This window comes from Littorina saxatilis, unplaced genomic scaffold (assembly GCF_037325665.1).
Source record: "Littorina saxatilis isolate snail1 unplaced genomic scaffold, US_GU_Lsax_2.0 scaffold_260, whole genome shotgun sequence".
NCBI lineage: Eukaryota > Metazoa > Mollusca > Gastropoda > Littorinimorpha > Littorinidae > Littorina > Littorina saxatilis.
The window spans coordinates 70,089-77,702 of NW_027128892.1; the positions used below are offsets into that span (position 1 = coordinate 70,089).

Genomic DNA, 7,614 nt, shown 5'->3' on the forward strand with positions numbered 1-7,614 from the left:
ATTTTTTCCCTATTTTATCTAGTCAGAGACTAACCTTGTGTATTAATTGAATTAATAACCCCATTATCATATGTTTTGTGTGATATTTCGTGTCTGCTTGAATCACACTTTGAGATGGGGTCATGTGACAGAAGGAAATGGTGTCTGTCAGGATTCACACGTTCGCTTCGAAAAACTCGCTCAAATAATTGCTCAAACACAAACATTTTAGCTTTTATTTATTTTTTTGTATTGCAAATACCATACTTACTCATGCCAAGCAGAAAAAATGATGAAAATCAACACAGTAAGCAAGTAATTTCAAGGCAAAGTTTACACACATCAAAGAGTCTGATTACCGTGAAACCTGCCCAAACACAACACCTGTCATCAGTTAAACTAAGTTAATCTTTAAAATCTTCGGTTCCTGATGAATCGGGATCAACAGTTAGCTCCGCATACATCGGCCCAGGGCAGTCCTCAATCAGAAAATCACCCCACTCCCAAGGTTCTGCTTGAGCACCCTCGTCAAGCCTGACAAATAAAAAGAAAATATAGTCATTTAATCTAACTTGATATTTCCAACAAGTACAGAAGTAGCCTTGGAAATGTGTTTATAGAAAGACTAGTAGGTTCTTTCAAGTCAAAAACTGAAAAAGGCTCTGCCTTGTGAAAATTTCATTGGCCCTGTTGTCATTGTGTTATGTTATTATGTATGGCTTTGCTTTTAACTCTGTCTCACAGTTGGGAACAGGAGAAATATGTAGTTAGTCCCTCCTTTTTGCATTTCCCTTCACAAATCATAAATCCAGGCTAGAGTACTTGACATACCTAAATTCTGTCATCCCTTCTACATTCAAAACTGCTGACAATATAGTGTATTATTTTAAATTTAAATTATGAAAAATACTTACTGGATCTGAGTACAAAACTGCAACAACTTGTCTTCCTCAGTCTTCATATTCCTTTCTTCAGCATTCTTTCTGCATGCTGCACCCTGTTTGGATCTCGATCCTCTCCGAGGCATTCCAACACGTTTTCACCGCCCCATCTGGAAGATCATTAAAATAATGACAACATAAACATATTACAAATGCCCCTACATAAATAAGCAATTAAATGTGTTTCTGATTCCTTGTTGCAACACTCTTTGCAAACAATAATTATTATTATAAGCATAAAATTAACAGCTCACCACTAACAAAATTTAAAAAAAAATGTATACGCTTTGATTTTAAGGTAACTGTAAATCTGTTAAATTATCATTATTATATGAAATTAAAGTCAGGTAAGCAGCAGTACAGATATGACACATGTACAGATGAATTGTACAGGAAAATCCCTTTCTTTTCATATATGACATGACAGATTTTATTATTTATTTGACTCTTTGATTGTCGGTAGATCGAGTCATGCAGCAATAGCTCTTAGACTAGGACTGAAATTCTGTTATCATATCTGCAAATATGTCCAAATATCCCAACTTTAATGCAATGATTTAATTAAAGTAAGAAAAAGAAAGGAATAATGGATGCACCTTGCTTTCAAAAACATAATCATTAACACCATTACATTTTTTCTGAAATTTTCTGAATTTTCCTGTTGAAGATATTGATTGCAAAACTTTTGGAAATTAGCAAAAAAAGACGCATTTTCGAGGCTTCCCTGCTGAAAACATTTTAATTCTGAGACTTGAGGAGACTTTTTAGTATAAATCGTGGACTTTATGTTTACAAAGTTCGCCGCCATGCATTACTATCATAAACAAATTAGAACACACACAGGGCAGCTTTAAAATCAAATGCTTCTTTTTATGTATTTTTCTTGACACAAAATGCAACTTTTGCACATCGGACTTTGAAACTTTTCGGCCCTGTTGAATAATTTCACGGGACACCGTTTTCAGTTTTACTTTCAACAATAACAACTAGCGTAAATCAGTTAAAATTTCAAAATTAGTTTTATTACTTACAAAGTTAGTGAATGCTTGCCCCTCTGCCGATTTTTAAAAAATCCACAATGAATGATTTCATCATGAAAATGGAACCATCGCGTGTTGGTGCATGAAAACGCCATTTTTTCTCAAAGCCGTGACCAGCGGAGTAACCGACTGCCAACTTCGATGCTAACTTACGTCGGTTTTCATGAGTTGAATGACAAAAAGAAAACAACAACTTGGACTCCTGATAAATATAAACACTCACCTTGAACAAGAGATGTCGAATTCCAAGTGAAAATGCAGTAAACAGAAATAAACTGGACGGTAAATTCCCATGCGCAAAGTCTGTGACCTCTGGCACAGGTCAGCTGACGCGTCTCGCGCATCGCGGTAGGCACGCATTTCGCGTGAGGCGGGGGAGTTTCCTATCCCTCTAATATAGGTCCCTGGTATTACCAAAGGATTCATTTTGTCCAGCTTATACTGTCAACAAAAAACCCAAAAATGTATGAATGATATTTGAATAAAATAAGCAAACCTCATTCTGAACGAATTGTCAGTATTAATTAATGGTGCTAGCCTTTGTGCAAGATTTTCTTAAATCTTGATCTCAAGACTGGGTAGTGAAGTTCACAATTCATCACAATTCTCACTGACACACACACACACACACTTGACAGGTAATTATATATCATATATAGACAGAGGCAGAAAATAGAGCTTTTTCAATCGTTTAATTTACTGTCGTCAAAAACAAAAATAATTCATCACTGGAATAAATCTGGTCTGTTCTAGTCTGCACCACCCCCCCCCCCCCTTTTATTAAATTAAATAAAGAAGAAAATGGAAATTTTTAAAAACAAACACAAAACGCAGTTGGAGTATCAAATAGATTAACAGCTATTGTGTTTTCAGCGTAGCAATAGGGCCAGATATTTAGACGAGACAAGTATAATGCCGACGAGTCGAAGACTCCTAGAGAACTCGTCACACAACTGACTTTCCTCCGCCGAAAACCGGACACCTCGCTGATATAAAACCAGCTCTAAAACGATGGTTCAAACATACACAAAGGGTCTCTTCACTTGCTCCTGTCAAATGAAGTTAATAAGGGCTCTGCTACACTCCCTGCATTAACACAGCCATCGTTCAATCACAAGTTTGAACAACACAAGGCAAACAAGAAGGGCAAAGCCCATACGACTCACATGCTTGACCTTGACCTTTACATGACCTTCAGGGTCAAGGTCAAATAACTAAACCTAGCAATGACATACACTAAGAACTGCTTTAGGCAGGTTTCACAGTATTGTGTTCAACAATTTACTATTTACACACTCAAATTCTACAAAATAAATGTTGGCACACAATTCAAAGGACATGTTTTTCCAACAAAGTGAGTTTGTTACAACTAAAAACAGTAATTTTTTTTATAGTCCTGGTCCTTATTTATATCTAAAAACCAGGCGCAAAGCGGCATACCCTGAAAACGCAAAAAAAGCAATACGGTCATCCTATGCATGCATATAGCTCATATAGCCAAAACCGTTGAAGATAGAAAGACATTTATTGAACAAAAAATATGCCCCACATCATTCTTAACAAGTTTTGTTCTTGTATGTATATCAAAATATTGATTCTCAAATGAATGGTTTGAAAAAATACGACTTCCGGCAGACCTAGACCGTTTTGAAGGAAAAAACCGTCTTTTTTTTCAAACCATTCCATGGCCATCAATATTTTCATATACATGTAAGACCAAAACGTGTTAAGACTGGTGTTGTGCATCTAGTTTGTTCAATAAATGTCTTTCTATCTTCAATGGTTTGGCTAGATGAGGTAACAAGAGAAGGATATGGGCATTGGAATTACGTCAACATTTCGAGCATTGTCACAGATGAAACATTTACTGCAGGGTGCTCCTGATTAACAAACCGAGCAAAACTGAAAATTATTGAAGAGAAGACATGTCTGAACAGTTTATAAAGAGACAAGTTTGCAATCATTTGTAAACACCATTATTGTATGGAGGAGTAACTGTTCCCCTACCCCCTAAGAAGGTATTTCTGTCCGTCAACCACGTGAGCGATCGCCACAAATCGAGGCATCACTCGCATTTCAGTTTGGACACACCGGCTGATTGCAAATGCACAGTACGTGTTTCGACACTGAAACGTGACGATTGAGCGTCAAAATAATTTCTTAAAACAGTCGAAAATGGAGTTAAATGTGACTTCAACACTCAGTGGCGATTGCTAGAGTGGCGATTGTTACTAGACGGACACTAGAAAACCTCAGAAAATGTAATTACTTTGCGATTTTTTTAACTGAAAAACTGTTGCGGTCTTTTTCTGTCGAGCGCGAGCGTCAACGTAAAACAACGTGAGGTCACTTCCTCCCCAAACGGTTAGTTTTTGAATGAAAAGAAAAATGTGGCGATCGCTACATTGTTTAGACGGACTGGATCGCAACTTTGAAACTCGGGTCACCGTGCGTCGATCAGGGGCAAATTGACCTCGGCAACATTATAACTCACTTCAAGGGTGCACAAACTTGTATTTACAGTATACAAAATTAGGTAAACTTGTGTTTTTGTCCTGTGAAATCACAATTAGTTTCGATGCTCTTGATATCGCTATGCGGACGGACAGATCCGAATCCCCATACATTTTTTTTGCGGAGCTAGTATAAGTTAGAATTTGTGTTATGGATATCGATTGTTGTTGAAAAACAATCATTTCAATGTGTTCTGGCACTCTCAACCACCACAGCATTGATACTTGTGCATGTGTGTGTTGGAATTTAGTTCTTTGTTTAGTGATGCTGTGGCAAAAGTAAATTCATCCGTCCGTATTTTGACGATCGCCACCATTCACACGCACATAAATAAACACATTATCAAAAATTTCAACTTTTATTTTCAAAAAAGTATTTAAACAACTAGTTTGCATGTTAATACAACAAATACAGCAGATTCTCACAGATATGGATTTAAAAGACTAAGCAAATCTGAGACTATCAAAATGGCCTAATACCATGAAACCTGCCTTTACACATTTTTCCTACCAAAATACATGTGACCTTGACCCAAGGTCATGCAACACAAAGCTGTTAATTCAAGACATAGGAAGTACAATGGTGCTTATTGGCTCTTTCTACCATGAGATATGGTCACTTTTAGTGGTTCACTACCTTATTTTGGTCACATTTCATAAGGGTCAAAGTGACCTTGATCATATGTGACCAAATGTGTCTCATGATGAAAGCATAACATGTGCCCCACATAATTTTTAAGTTTGAAACAGTTATCTTCCATAGTTCAGGGTCAAGGTCACTTCAAAATATGTATACAATCCAACTTTGAAGAGCTCCTGTGACCTTGACCTTGAAGCAAGGTAAACCAAACTGGTATCAAAAGATGGGGCTTACTTTGCCCTATATATCATATATAGGTGAGGTATTGAATCTCAAAAACTTCAGAGAAAATGGGAAAAATGTGGAAAAATAGCTGGTTTTTAGGCAACATTTATGGCCCCTGCGACCTTGACCTTGAAGCAAGGTCAAGATGCTATGTATATTTTTTGGGGCCTTGTCATCATACACCATCTTGCCAAATTTGGTACTGATAGACTGAATAGTGTCCAAGAAATATCCAACGTTAAAGTTTTCCGGACGTCCGACTCGGGTGAGTACATAGACTCACTTTTGCTTCGCATGTGAGTCAAAAATCACAACCTCTCGCTACGAAAATCACACCAGGTACTAACGCAGCCCACGCTACAGTAGGATTCTCGCGCGCACCCGTTTTAACCAATCAACCAGTTAGTTAGCTGTTGCTTTTTGGGTCCAGCGGACCATAATAGGCCAAATCAGGACCCCAATCAACCAATGGGGCAAATGAGAGAAAGAACAATTTCTGACTATGACTATAGTATAATTATGTGCCTTCATAGCTCAGAAAATAGGGCCCCGAGCAGAAGTTTAACCTTTTCTATCTGCGTCAGCGATCATTTTCGCTAACTGTATTGAAATTGATTTAACATAATAAATTGTTAAAATACTAGGCTTTTTTATGTTGAAAGAGATTTAAAGGTATATTAGTGGTCAATGAGGTTTGTTGGAAAACAGCGTTGTATAAATTAGAATTCCAGATAATTAAATATTGCAAAGTCGTGGCCTGAAGGCTGTTTTCAGAGTACACAGGTACACAAATTAAATGCCAAATTCAAGGTCCATAAAATATCCTACATTTCTGCACTCTGGACCTCAAGCCTTTCTGGGGTGCATATATAAACTTTTTGATCGTAATCAATTGCGGTCTCATTGATTCTTTCTTTCTTTCTTTCTTTATTTGGTGTTTAACGTCGTTTTCAACCATTCAAGGTTCGGGGAAAGGGGGGAGATGGGATAGGGGAAAGGGGGGAGATTGGATAGAGATTGGATAGAGCTACTTGTTAATTGTTTCTTGTTCACAAAAGCACTAATCAAAAAATTGCTCCAGGGGCTTGCAACGTAGTACAATATATTACCTTACTGGGAGAATGCAAGTTTCCAGTACAAAGGACTTAACATTTCTTACATACTGCTTGACTAAAATCTTTACAAACATTGACTATATTCTATACAAGAAACACTTAACAAGGGTAAAAGGAGAAACAGAATCCGTTAGTCGCCTCTTACAACATGCTGGGGTCAGCATCGGGTAAATTCTTTCTTGTCCCATTCAATATGGGACTCCCCCTAACCCGCGGGGGGTGTCTCTTTGATTTAAAATAGTTATTTATAGGTCTTTGAAATCATCTTGTAGTTTTCCCTTGATGATGATTGGTTCAGAAAAGAGGATAGTATGATGGAACGGATCATTTTACAGCACTAAATCTTATGCTAAAAGAAGTATTGACGAGACTGTAGTGTAGTCGGGGATAATACTGATGACAGGAAATTTGACATGAGAGGATGAAAGAAGAGATGTGAAAAGAACGAGATAACAACGGTGACGTGTTTACTTGATTGTAATGAACTATTTAACCACGGTGTGGGCTACATAAATTGAAAGATTGTGAGTGTTTTGTTGAGAGCTTCCTGACTGTGTCAGGGGTCTAAGGGGGAACAAAAAATATTCTTTGCACATCATAACCACAACGCATTAAGGTCCCAAAGAAAACAGGAATATGGCTAAATTCAAAAGAAATATCCCTCACAACCTCCCAGGGCAGCTCCCGGTAACAATCATATTTGCCACAATATTATGAGATACATTTGTGATGGGGTGGAGTGGAGAAGGGGGGTGCTCAGGCAGGAAGCATTGAATAGAAACGCCAAGTCAGGGTTTGTAGTGACATGACTATATTTTAACTATTACCAGAAGGCAGTGTCTGATGTTGACACATGAAAGAAAGAAAACATAATATAAGTACATGGCATAACAAGTGTAAACGCACCATTCATACCAATGTAATCTAACCATACACACATTCCACAATAAACCTACACTATCAAGAGAACAAAGAAGGAGGGGGGGTGGGAGAGCGATTGGGAGACAGAACCTATTATCCCTTACAACACAATAGATCTCCGAGGACACGTCACGTCTGCACGCATTGAAGCGTGACGAGGACCGATAATTTTAAGACTACAAGTTACTAAGGGGAGGTTACTCTAGCTATGACGTCACAAGGCACGCTACATCTGAACAA

General features: G+C 37.7%; 1 long non-coding RNA gene across 1 annotated transcript; it reads right to left on the reverse strand.

Moving 5' to 3' along the window:
- Nucleotides 1–368: 368 nt before the first annotated feature.
- LOC138957205 (uncharacterized) lies at nt 369–3,375 on the reverse strand. Its single transcript, XR_011452963.1, has 3 exons — nt 2,184–3,375; nt 894–1,030; nt 369–513 (listed from the first exon to the last, which is right to left on the reverse strand). It is a non-coding gene; the product is annotated as an uncharacterized lncRNA (long non-coding RNA).
- Nucleotides 3,376–7,614: the final 4,239 nt, after the last annotated feature.